Below are 14033 nucleotides of genomic sequence, written 5' to 3' on the forward strand. Positions count from 1 at the left end.
TTAATTATATAATTGACTAATATAAGGGTAAACCAAATTAAAACAAATCCAAGGTTTCAGCTTATGCCTAGAAAATTGGCAATAGTATTTTGAAAAATGTTGTACATGTGTAATCACACAAAACATTTCTATATTAGTTATTCTGTGAAAGAAAACACAGACCAAAGAACAACCACCACAGTTTCTTTTGTCATTCCCCAATGGCTGAACATTCCCTCAATTCCCAATCCTTTCTCATCACTGAAAAAGTTGCTATAGATATTTTTGTACATATAGGTACTTTTCTTTTTGTTTTTTATCTCTTTGGGATACAGACCTAATACTATACTACTATGCTAGGTCAATGGGTAATGGATAGTTTTATATAGTCTTTTGAGCATAGTTTGCAACTGCTCTCCAGAATGTTTGGCTCAATTTACAACTGCAAACAGTGCATTAATGTCTCAATTTTCTCACACCCTTTTTCCAACATTTGCTATTTTCCTTTTCTGTCATATTAGCCAATCTGATAAATATTTGCATTTCTCTAAACAATAGTGATTTAGAGAATTATTTTCATATGACTATAGATAGTCTTGATTACTCTGAAAATGGCTTGCTCATATCCTTTGACCACTTATCAATTGGGTAATGGCTCTTATTTTTATAAATTTGACTCATATATTTAAGAAATGAGGCCTTTAATCAGAGAAGTTTACTGTAAATTTTTTTTCCACAGTAATGGTTACTTACTATTTCCCTCCATTCTTTTTTCTCCACACTTTCTCTCTCTATTGATCCTGCCCACCCTCAAGTGTTTTGCTTCTGTCTGCCCCCTTTCCCTTTCTATCAACCCATTCCTTCTATCCAACCCATTTCTCTTTTACATTTTTGTAGGGTCAGATGTTATTCCTTCTTTGAGCCAAATTCAATGAGACTAAGGTAACATATGCTCCATACATGCTTTAACCTCCCATACTCCCCTCCACTGTAAAAGCTCTTTTGGACCTCTTTTTTCATGAAATAATTTGTTCCATTCTATCTCTTCCAGTGCATTCTTTTTTTTGCTATCATCCCATCATATTCAATTCACACCCATGCCCTAGAATAATAATGAGAATAATGATGTTCTTAGGAGTTGAAAGTATTGTCTTCCTGTGTAGGAATATAAACAGCTTAACCTTATGATTCTTCATTCCTAATAAACAAGGGAATTACAAAAACAAACACAGAACACTGAAGCCAAATAAGTGAATAAAAGACAAAATATATAAATGTAATTATGTTTGTAACTTACTTCATAAACTGATAACTATCTTTTAAATATGACATATTTAATACAGTAGTATACATATCATCATGGTTTTTTATCAGTCTATTTACCCTTTATTATTATGTGTCTGAAATGAATTTGTTGCTGTCACTGAAGTGTGACATGTCAGAAAGTGTGATAGATTTGGAGTTAGAGAACCTGCACTGAAATTTCAGGTCAGCTGCTCACTGTATGACTTAGGAAAATCATTTAACCTCAGGATCTAAGCACCAACTCTGAAAAATAAACACAGTCTCTACAGTCACTTTCTACGTGTAATCTAAGATTTTGCAAATAGTTATAGTAAATATGCATATTGTTCTCTTGGTCTGAATTTTACAATCCCATTGGAATTATTCATTATGCCTTTCAAGAAATAACATCATCTTCATATATCATAATTATTCTAGCCATTCTCCAATTGACATCTAAATTTAGAAATATGAATAATAATTATATGAATTTTTCTAAATATCTAGATCTTTATTTTCCTGTCAGTAAAATATTCCTGAGGTAAATTCCAAGGTGTGTAGACACTGGATTAAAGAACATTTTTGTAACCCTTAACACATAATTCTCTTTTTAAAAAAACTACACATTTTTAAAATAATTCTCCATTCAATTATAAACCTTATTGCATAATATTATATACTGTTATATTCCCAACGTGATAGGACCTATTCAGAACTCCACTAGCATTGAGTCATATTATTTTCACCATACCATACCAACATTAAAATAGCTCTGATCATTTCTGACAATTTTATAGTGTTCAAGTAGAAGGTCAGAGTCCTTTTTTTTTTTTTTTTAGGTTTTTTTTGCAAGGCAAATGGAGTTAAGTGGCTTGCCCAAGGCCACACAGTTAGGTAATTATTAAGTGTCTGAAGCTGGATTTAAACCCAGGTACTCCTGACTCCAGGGCCTGTGCTCTATCCACTGTGCAACCTAGCTGCACCCAGAATTCTTTTAATATGCATTTTTCTGATAATTAAAGATTTTGAACTTTTTTTTTCAAGATTTTTTAACAGTTTCTGTTTTCCTTTGAGAATAAACCTGTGAAGGCTTTTGAAGGCTTCTATTCTATTTCTATTGTAAATTCTATTCTATTTTACTATGAAATTAATATGGGTTTTGGGGGGAATGAGGATTTCTTTTAGAATTTTTTTACTTAAGTATCATTTGCAATTATGTAAAAAGAAAACTGTGTTAAAACTTTGATGCTATTTAATTACCTTTTCAGTTATTGTGTTAAACATCTGCCTGTCAATTCAAAGAAACCAAGTAGACAATTTGTTTTTTATCATACTAAAAAGACTTCAAATCCAGAATATAACAGCTTCACTCTAGTAGAATACACAACCATAAAACCATTTCTAATATTAGACAAAAAAAAAGATATATTCTCCTGTACCATAAGCTGGCTTGAAAATTATTTATAATCCACATTCCGACTTACATAATTCTTTCAATTCCAAGTACCATGTTTCATTAATTATACCATCGTAGTTAGGTTTTAAAAGCATGAGGTTTTGGTATGGTAACAATTTCTTGACTTTTCTCTCATTTTTAGTCCTAAAAAATGTTTCTAACATATTTTTCACCATCCTTTATAGCAAGAAATAGAAAAATAAAGGTTGATAACAAGTATTCTATCAAGTCCCTCCAAGTATTTTTCTTCCTCTTCATCCTCAACCACTGATGACGGCATATTAAAGATGCAAGTATTTTAAGTAGTATTTTTGTAAATACTAATCATGAGCACTATGATTAGAGATGACCGTTTTTCTTATATGAAATGCTATTTGTTGACTTTGGAGGATATATAAAATCACCTTTGCCAACTCCCAAATCTCTCTAAAAAGAAATTGCAAGTCACCTTTTTATATGAATGTGACATCTTGTTTTTTGGTCTTTTCTGGTTTTATGGTGAGAATGTTAGATTGGTGCCTCTAACTTCCTACAGTAATGTGATTAATTTCATTGGTCAAAGGCATCACATTTAGAATGTTGTTATGTTTATGGTTATGGGTGATCAAAAATTTTTATTATTATTAGCATTTTCTGTCTATTTTTCTCTCCCATGCTCAGTCAAGTTGCTAGGAGACAACAGAAGGAAGCAGGAGATGATAAAGGACTAAGGAGTATATTATATTTTTATTTGTATATTTTCTACACAAAAAATCAGTAAGGCACTAAACATATAAGCACTGAAAAATATCAGAAATGATAAAATTATACAGTGGTGGATAGAAAATGACTTAACAAGCTATCAGCTACTTGTGTGATAACTGATTTGTTTAAACAAAATTAAATTTGAAACAAAAAAAATACCTGAAGAATAAAACTGAGAAAAAGACATGGTATATAATTAAAAATCAATATGACCAAATTAAGGAAAACAAAAATTTTAAAAACAGATGTCCACTGGGGAAGGGTTAAATAAAATGAAGTACAAAAATGTAATAGTATATTACCATGTCATATGAAACAATGAATATGAAGAATTCAGGGATTCAAACTTACATGAACTGATGCAAAAGTAGAAATTAAACAATGAAAGCAATAAATACAACAATGTAACCAGAGAGAATAGAATAAATACTATCTAATAATGACTAACATCAGTTCCCAGAAAAAAATAAGGACATGCATCTTTTTGTCTTTTTTTTGTCAGGTGCATTTAATGCCTAGATCATGGGATCATGAGTGTGGAATACTATTTATTATATCAGATTCAATGGATATGCTTATTGGTTTTACTGAGAGACTCTTTATAACTCCTTTGTATTAATTTTTTTTCAAGGGGAGGGATGGTTAAATGGAAAAGGAATTGAATAGAATATAAAACTGATGAAAAAGCAAAGGATAAAAAGAAAACTTGGCTTTTTTTGTCACCAGAAATGTACATTTCAGACAACTGACACTTATATAGCACTTTAAAGTTTGCAAACTTTAATTTGAAAAAAATAACATTGAGCCTCAGAACTATATGAAGTAGGTTCTATAAGAACTAATATTTTTAGAGATAAGGAACAAATAAATGCCTATTTTCTCAAAACAATAAAAGGTATCTATTGAATACAAAAAAAATTAGCATGATCTGTACTGTGGGGAAAATCTAGAAACCTTCCTAATAAGAGCAGGGTTAAAACAAGGATGTCCATTGTTCCATGGTTATTTAAGATAATTTTAGAAATGCTCGGTCATTGCAATAGGATATAAAGAAAGAAATTCAAGGAATAAGCATAAAGATGAAAGAAAAATCATAATTTTTTATTGATGATAAATTTACCTTAAGGAGCCCTAGAGATTCAACTAAAATTAACTTAAATAATTAATGTCTATATTATATATCAAGATATAAGATAACCCAAAAAAATCAACTTTCTGAATATTATTTACAAAAACCCAGCAACAAAAAGAATTCCATTTAGAAAAACCACAGTGTTCATTAATTATCTGAGAGTACATTTAATAAGACATGTCCATGACTTATAAGTACATAAGTACAAAAAAAACCCCACTTTTTACAGATATATAAGACTTACTTGGAAAATGATTAATATTCAAGGGTGGTATATGCCAACATAATAAAAATTATGATGCCAATTTAATTACAAATTAAGTGCAATACTAATCCAACTGCCAAAGCATTATAATAACAATTCATTTGGAAGATTTCAAATTATACTATAAAGCAGTAATCATCAAAGGAATTTAATACTAATTAGAAAGCAGAAAAGTTGTCATTAGAACAGATTAGGTACATAAAAATCCAGAATCATTTAAATATAATTTATGGTGCTAGATAAAGGGTACTAATAACTAAGGCAATTACATGCTATTTATCAACTGCTTGGAAAACTGGAAAACCGTCTGGAAGAAATTAGGCTGAGGTCAAGATTATACTTGCATATGCCACAAATACATTTCAAATGTATAAATGACCAATGATAAAAGGTCATGTGAAAAAAATCAGAGGGCAAATCAATGAAATACTTGCTAAATAAGGGATGAGGATGATCATAGAAGACAAAATGAACAATTTTGATCACACAAAATTGAAATGTTTCTATTGAAACAAAGCAAAGCCAGTTAAAATTAGAAGGGAAACAATTTGTAAAAATCTTCAAAGCAAATTTCTATAATGAATTATCTCCATGATAAAGAAAGAATTGATACAAATAAAAAAGAATAAGTATGAAATAGCTAAGTCATTAAAATATATGAAAAGGCAGTTCTCAAATAAAGAAATGAAAAAATGTTTCAATTCCATTAATGATAAGAGCAATGCAAATTAGAATAATGCTTAGATTCTATATCTCACACCCATCAGATTGGTAGTTGTGGGAGAATAGGTATACTAATATACTGTTGGTGGAGTGGTTCAGACATTCTGAAAAACAATTTGAATTTATACTTAAAAAGGTCACTAAATTATAAATAACCTGAGAGAAATAATTGTTTCTCTTTTATAAAAATAATCAATTATTGAAGGACCAAAATTTTTCAGAAACTTGTAGGTTGTTCAGTCTATGAAGGGCATTGTTAATGGATGAGATTGCTCAAAACCCCAGGGTACATGCTTCTTGATGCTGGATGGAATATCCCATCCAAAGAGAAAACTTTACAAAGAAATTAATATAAGGTGAATTCCAATCCATTATGTTCCCTTCAGAATGGCTTGATGGGGGGGGGGTGGTAGATTCTTTGTCTAAACTGTCCTAGGTTGGGGGTGGTATAGAAATCAGAATAATCAGTCACATCCCCAGACCTTCCTTAGAATAGGTTTACCTCTCAGTGTAATATTCTTGTTACTGTTCTTTTCTAATTTTATTTTTTATTAATGAATTAAAACAAGCATTTCTATAACACAGTATAATAAAGATCTGCCATGAAACTGCAAACCAACTATGTATAACTTGCTATTCTTTTCAAACATACAATAAAATTATCATGTAAATTGTTTTTCTATTTCTTGTCTAGCCCCTGCCCTGGCCCCAGTCCTAAAGGTGATTACCATTAGATACAAATAGTTACACAGCTAAAGTATTCTATACATACATATATATATATATATATATATATATATATATATGTATATGTTAATTGTTACCCTCAGAAACATTCACTCTTCCAAGAGGATATAAGCATTGAATGGATTCCATGAGGAGTCTTTAGCATTTGAAAGTAATACTGGGGGCGGCTAGGTGGTGCAGTGGATAAAGCACCAGCCCTGGAGTCAGGAGTACCTGGGTTCAAATCCGGTCTCAGACACTTAATAATTACCTAGCTGTGTGGCCTTGGGCAAGCCACTTAACCCCATTTGCCTTGCAAAAACCTAAAAAATAAAAAAGAAAAGTGAAAGTAATACTGATCCCTTTTATAGATTATCTGCTGGAATGGTTAATAAAATGGTTAATTACCTAAAAACTATGTCTCTCAAACTTTTTATGTGTTCCACACTTTGACACAAGAATCCTAATATAAATCAGAAAATCAATAGTGGCACAGATAAAATAGATAGCCAACTACTGGGGAATGGTTGAGCAAATTAGGAGTATACAAAAGTAATAGAATGAATGATATTACTATATTATAAGAAATAAAGACTATGATATCTAGAGAAATATAATGGGACTTTTATGAACTGATGCAGAATGAAATACACAATACTAGGAAATGATCAAAGTGAGCATCACAATAATGTGAAGTTAAACAACTATGAAAGACCTTATGATCATAACCAAAACAAAAGCCAATCATAATTATAAAAACCTAATGATGAAAAATATTTTCCATTGTTGTTGCAGGGAAACGTAGCAAGCTAAAGGTTCAGGAGAAATATGAAAAAAATAATGTAAAAGACCAATTCTAACCCAGAAGAAATTTGGGGTACAAAAAGATTTATTAAGGTATTGTAGTGATAAGCAGAAGCTACGGGAGAGAGACTCAAGGACAAGAAACCACTGATTCCTAGCAACCTGAAAAAAACCACCACAAACCACCACCACAGCAGTAAGGTAAGGTACAGCAGCAACATAAAAGACATAAGCCACCAAGAGAGGTTTACAAAGGGAATCAAGTTCCCCCCAAAAGGGCTAGCTTCAAGGAAGACAAGCAACTCAACTGAGGAGTGAGAGAGCTTTTAAGGAGGATGACGTATGGAGAGCTAGGGAGAGGTAGATGGGGACAGGTATCTAAGAGAGGAGGAGAGATATGTTGAGGAGCAGTAGCTCAAAGACTTACTCCTTTACTCCTTTCAGGCTAGGGCAGTGATCATTATTTTGTTTTTAAGACTTCAGAGGTAAGACACTTTACTAGAAGTTCAGTGATCTCATCTCTAATGATTTTAACTATGGAATGTGGATTGGGGAAAATACATGGTCAGTACAGAGGGTGTACAGATTAATAATTAGGAAATATATTTTTCTGTCCAATATTTCCCCTACTTCACCATCTCTTGGTAGAAAAACATTGCACACCCTAACAGGAACATGGGGGTGATAACCTTGATGAACTTGCTCATTTCATCAGTGCAACAATCAGGGACAATTTGGGGCTATCTGTGATGAATACCATCTGTATTCAGAGAAAAAATTGTGGAATCTGAACAAAGACCAAAGACTATTACCTTTAATTTAGAAAAAAAAACCCTGATATCTTCTTATGTAATCTTGCTATTTCTTATACTTTATTTTTCTTCCTTAAGGATATAATTTCTAGGGGCAGCTAGGTGGCGCAGTGGATAGATCACCAACCCTGAAGTCAGGAAGACCTGAGTTCAAATCCAGTATCAGTCACTTAACTGCCTAGCTGTGTAACCTTGGGCAATTCACTTAACCCCATTAAATAAATAAAAAATTTTAAATTAAAAAAAAAGAATGTTATCAGATGGGGGCAGTAGGTAGCATGGTAGATAGAGTATCAGTCCAGGAGTCAGGAGGACTTAAGGACTCAAACACTTGATATTTAATAGCTGTGAGACTTTATGTAAGTCATTCATGTAAGTCATTTAACCCCATTGTCTCATCCTCCCAAAAAACCCAACAACCCCAAAGTAGCAACAAGAAGAATGTTAACAGGTAATGAAAGAAAATTTTTAAGAATCATTGGGAAAGATAATGGGGTCTTAATCTCTTTTGTGTGCCATGGACCCATGACTTCCTTTTAAAAATTTATCTTTGAAACAGGGTGATGATAGTGGAAGTCAGGATAATTCTCCCAATATTCTCTTTCAAATCAAATTCTAGAATGCTTTAGACAACAAAAAGTCCAAATGAGACATTTTTCCAGGCCCCTTAGAGGTCAGAAGGAGGTCTGAACACTGAAGTGGGGGCTAACAGTGCAATCCAGCAGCATTAACAACAGTGGGCTTTAAAGATCAGTGCAAGAGCAAAAGCTGTGGAAGCACTCAATCCAGAGATGGTAAGGGAACTGGACAACTGGCTAGAAAGAGATTGCAGAAGACCCCAGGCTAGAACCTGGCACAGGACTGAACACTGTTTGGCAATTCCAACTGCCCATATCCAGTTCACGGTAACATTTACAGGGTAGAAATAAACACTTGTGGTTGCAAAGGAGCAGGGGCCCTTCTTGAGTAAGGACCAGAGCAAGACCAAGAGAGCAATGACTTCTCCCTAGATGCCATCACATTGGAGGCACTTGAAAACTCACAAACCCCTCCTCCCCCAACTAACTTGTGAAAACAGAAGTCTGAAAAATTCTGAAACTTGCAACAATTCCTCACCCTGAATCCTAGATGAGTACAATCCAACTTTTATTTTTTTGTTGTATTTTGTATTGCAGTTATTTTTTTGAAAGATTTTATTTATTTTGAAATTTACAATTTTTCGCCCCAATCTTGCTTCCTTCCCCCCCAGCCCCCATAGAAAGTAGTCTATTAGTCTGTACATTGTTTCAATGGTATGCATTGATCTAAGTTGAATGTGATGAGAGAGAAATCATATCCTTAAGGAAGAAACATAAAGTATGAGATATAGCAGAATTACATAATAAGATAACTTTTTTAAAAAAATTAAAGGTAATAGTCTTTGGTTTTTGTTCAAACTCCACAATTCGTTCTTAGATACAGATGGCATTCTCCATCACAGATACCACAAAATTTGGCCTGATTGTTGCCCTGTTGGTATGAGCAAGTTCATTAATGTTGATCATCACTCCCATGTTCCTATCTTGCTCAGCATCAGTTCATGCAAATCCTTCCAGGTTTCCCTGAATTCCCATCCCTTCTGGTTTATAATAGAATAATAGTGTTCCATCACATACATATATGGTATTTGTAGAGTTCAACTTTAACACAAAGTTCATATTCAAGAAATAGGTTCCCAAAAAATAAGCATACAACAACAGTTGCAGCAACAAAAGCCCTAACATTAAAAATCTATTATGGTGACAGGAAAGATCAAAACAGAAATGCAGAATACCAGGACATGAAAACTCCCAGGGATATTATAGCCAAATTCTAGATCTCCTAGGACAAGGAGAAAATATTGTAAACAGACAGAAAGAAACCATTCAAATACCATGGAGACACAATTAGGATCACACAAGAATTAGCAGCTACCACATTAAAGGAATAGCGGGCTTGGAATATGATATTCTAGGAGGCAAAAGAACAAGTATTTTAGTCAAGGATAAACTACTTAGTCAAACAGTATAATCTTTTAGGAGGAAATAAATAATATTTAATGATATAGAGAACTGTCAAGGATTCCCACAAAAAGAACAGAGCAAAACTAGAAAACTTGACATTCAAACACAAAACTCAAAAGATGTATAAAAAAGATGAATGTAAAAGAGAAAATATAAGGGATTTGAGAAGGTTAAATTGTTTACATTCTTATATGGGAAGATGAACATTTAACTCCTAAGAATTTTATCATTATTAGGGCAGTTTGGAGTTCATATAGACAGACAATACAAGAATGAGTCAATTATACTAGAATGATCTCCCAAAAGAAAAAAAAAAGAGGGGATGAGAAAGAGGAATGTACCAGCAGAATGGAGACAGGAGAGGAAAAAGGGAGAACTCATCTAACATAAAAGAAGTAAGAAAAGCTTCCTACATTGGAGGAGAAAGTGGAGAGTGGTGTGGTGGTCAAAACTTGAACCTCATTCTCATCTGAACTGGTTTGAAGGGGGAAGAATATACATAACCAATAAATTGGGTATAAAAATCTATCTTCCCCAACAGAAGTAAAAGGAGAAGATAAAAAAAAAGTAGGGGGTAATGCCAGCTGACAAATAGTCAAATGATATCCAGAGGCAATTTACAGATAGGGAAACCAAACTTATTCATAGTCATACGAAAAATTGCTCTAAATCATTACTGATTAGAGAAATGCAAATTAAAGCATCTCTGAGGTACCACCTCACACCTCTCAGACTGGCGAATATGACCAGAAAGGTCATTGATCAATGTTGGAAGGGATATGGGAAATCTGGGACACTAGAGCATTATTGGTGGACCTGTGAACTCATCCAACATTTCTGGAGAACAATTTGGAATTATGCCCGAAAGGCAATAAAAACGTGCATATGCTTTGAAACAGCAATACCACTCCTAGGTCAATAGCCTGAAGAGATTGTAAAAAAGGGTAAAAACATCACTTGTACAAAAATATTCATAGCAACCCTGTTTGTAGTGGCAAAGAATTGGAAATTGAGTGAATGTCCATCAATTGAGGATTGGCTGAACAAACTGTGGTATATGTACATTATGGAACACTGTTGCTCCATTAGAAACCAGGAGGAATGCGAATTCAGAGAAGCCTTGGAAGGATTTGCATGAACTGATGCTGAGTGAGATGAGCAGAACCAGAGAACAATGTACACCCTAACAGCAACATGGGGGTGATGATCAACCTTAATGGACTTGCTCATTTCATCAGTGCAATAATCGGGGACAATTTTAGGGTATTTGCAATGGAGAATATCATCTGTATCCAAAGAAACAATTGTGGAGTTTAAACAAAGACCAAAGACTATTACCTTTAAGGGGTTTTTTAGGTTTTTTTTTTCCCCAAGGCAACGGGGTTAAGTAGTTTGCCCAAGGTCACACTGCTAGGTAATTATTAAGTGTCTGAGGCTGGATTTGAACTCAGGTACTCCTGACTCCAGGGGCGGTGCTCTATCCACTGTGCCACCTAACCGCCCCACCTTTAATTTTTTTTAAAAAGGATATCTTATTATGTAATTTTGCTATCTCTTAATTTTTTTCTCTTAATGATATGATTTCTCTCTCAACACATTCAATTTTGATTAATGTACAGCATAGAAACAATGTAAAGACTAGCAGACGGCCTTCTGTGGGGGCTAGGGGAGGGAACTGGGATTGGGGAAAAACTGTAAGATTCAAAAAACAATTTAAAAAAGGAAAGGAATGTTAAAAGGAAAGGAAGATAAAGAAGGCACTGTCAAAGGCAAAATACTTTTGAGGAGGGTCAGAAAAAAGAGAAGGCTAAGTAGAACAAAATAGGATGGAGGGAAGTACACAGTAGTCATAACTTTGAATATGAATAGAATGAATTCACCCATAAAACAGTATTTAATAGCATCACAAATTAGAACCCAGAATCCAACAATATAGTGTTCATAAGAAATATATTTGAGGCTGGAAGATACATAAAGATTTATTTTGCTTCAATAGAAGTAAAAAAAAAAAAGTACCGGTTGCAAACATAACTCCGGTTTTCTTTTGTTGATTTCCAGAACTGCAGTCCATGATTAAGAGGGATGGCCAGAGACATTCATACTGTGCGACTAGAGGTAAAAGTCTTTTTTTTTTTTAGGTTTTTGCAAGGCAAATGGGGTTAAGTGGCTTGCCCAAGGTCACATGGCTAGGTAATTATTAAGTGCCTGAGGCCTCATTTGAACCCAGGTATTCCTGACTCCAGGGCCAGTGCTCTACCCACTGTGCCACGTAGCTGCCCCCACAGGTAAAATTCTTAAAACAGTGCAAGACAGACCAGAGCAAAAGAATTTGCCAAGAATGTCTGCATTACTCAAGAACAAAAATCAGAGGTTTGAAGTTCATCAGATTCTGCAGTTCTATCATAAATAATGCCAAGCAGCAAACTGGTGGCATTATCCCTATGATCGATCCATCAGGCAGTTTCTGGGAAACCAAAGTCTTTGGGTTACATGGAGAATATGGTTGTAGAGCTAAGTACAGACCATACTGAGACAGGTTATTCTCACCCTACTGTCAAAAGATTATGGCCATAAAATTACCATATTGCTGATTAGACCATTGAGAGACAGGTTAGCTTTACCAATACTGTCTTTAGTTTGTTGTTATAAAAATACTTCACTGATGCTCTGCCTGGTGTTACTGTAACACCATGGTGCCTAGATGACATGGAAAAAACCTACATATAAAAGATCAATGTCTCCCACTCTATCCAAACAAACATCAGAAGTCCTATTGTCTATATTATCACGTCAATGGTTTAAGACAATTCTGGAAGAGTCAATGAGAAAGATGTCTTTACACATTTCCCTGATTTTAATCAACATAATGTACATATCTTGTCATCATTCACTTGATGTCATGATCTTCCTTAATTACAAAGTACAATTATCAGGTCAATCAGCAAATATGACCCAGTCAAAGCAAAGGCAAAACAGAAATAATTAATTAAAGGTACCATAGACACTGAAGTAATAGTAATACTAAAGATATATCACCAAATGGCATAGCAACCAAATTCTTAAATGAGTTACAGAAAAAATAGACAATAAAACTATACTAGTAGGGTATCTCAACTTTTCCCACTCAGAACTAGATAAATCTAACTAAAAAAGAAAAAGTTAAGAAAATGAATGGATTTTAGAAAAACTAGAGACAATATACTTCTGAAGAAAATTGAGTGGGAATAGAAGGAGTAATCCTTTTTCTTAGCTGTACATGGCACCTGCACAAAAAGTGATCATATATTTGGGCATAAAAACTGAGCAATGTTTCAAAGTGTTTTGGTTTTTCTGCTTTTTTGCATAATTATTTCAACATAGTTGAACAGACTGATGGTTTTTCAGAAAAAATGGGGGGTTGAGGGGCAGTTAGATGGCACAGTGAAACAGAGCACTGGCAGTGGAGTCAGAAGAACCTAAATTCAAATTTGGCCTTAGACAAACAGAAAGAGCAGAAATTTCTTCAAATGTCAGAAAGCAGAAATGTTTAAAAGAAAAACTAAACACCTTTTTCAAACCAGAATGCAATAGAATGAGGGCCTTGGAAAGGCAGATTAAAAATTAATTGGGCAATGAATTACCTAATCCTAAAGAATCAATAGATCAAAGAAAAAAATCATAAAAACAATCAATAATTTCATTAAAGATAATGATGAGAAAACATACCAAAATTTGTAGAATGCAGTCAAAGCAGTAGCTAGGCGAAAATGTATGTATCTAAATGGAGAAAAGAAAAAAATTCAATGAATTGAATATGAAATTTAAAAAAAGAAAACCAGAAAAAATAACAAATTAAAAATCTTTAAATAGCAAAAAAGAAATCCTGAAAATGAAGGAAAGATTAACAAAAATGGAAAGTTTTTTTTTTATGTTTTTGAAAGGCAAATGGGATTAAGTGGCTTACCCAAGGCCCCACAGCTAGGTAATTATTAAGTGTCTGAGACCGGATTTGAACCCAGGTACTCCTGACTCCAGGGCTGGTGCTTTATCCACTGTGCCACCTAGCTACCCCACAAAAATGGAAAGT

The 14033-nt window shown here is 33.6% G+C and overlaps 1 protein-coding gene across 13 annotated transcripts in view; it reads right to left on the reverse strand.

The window, feature by feature from the left end:
• The window catches only part of MRTFB (myocardin related transcription factor B), a 328483-nt gene that overhangs the window by 171219 nt on the left and 143231 nt on the right, over nt 1-14033 (reverse strand). For 10 of the 13 annotated variants that reach the window (XM_074196431.1, XM_074196428.1, XM_074196429.1 and 7 more), the window contains one exon: nt 13673-13723. The exons of the other annotated variants lie outside the window; for them this stretch is intronic. The gene's annotated coding sequence lies outside the window, so the exon portion shown is untranslated. The remainder of the gene's footprint in view (nt 1-13672; nt 13724-14033) is intronic. 13 annotated transcript variants of the gene reach the window in all.

Source organism: Macrotis lagotis, chromosome 8 (assembly GCF_037893015.1).
Source record: "Macrotis lagotis isolate mMagLag1 chromosome 8, bilby.v1.9.chrom.fasta, whole genome shotgun sequence".
Taxonomy (NCBI): Eukaryota; Metazoa; Chordata; class Mammalia; order Peramelemorphia; family Peramelidae; genus Macrotis; species Macrotis lagotis.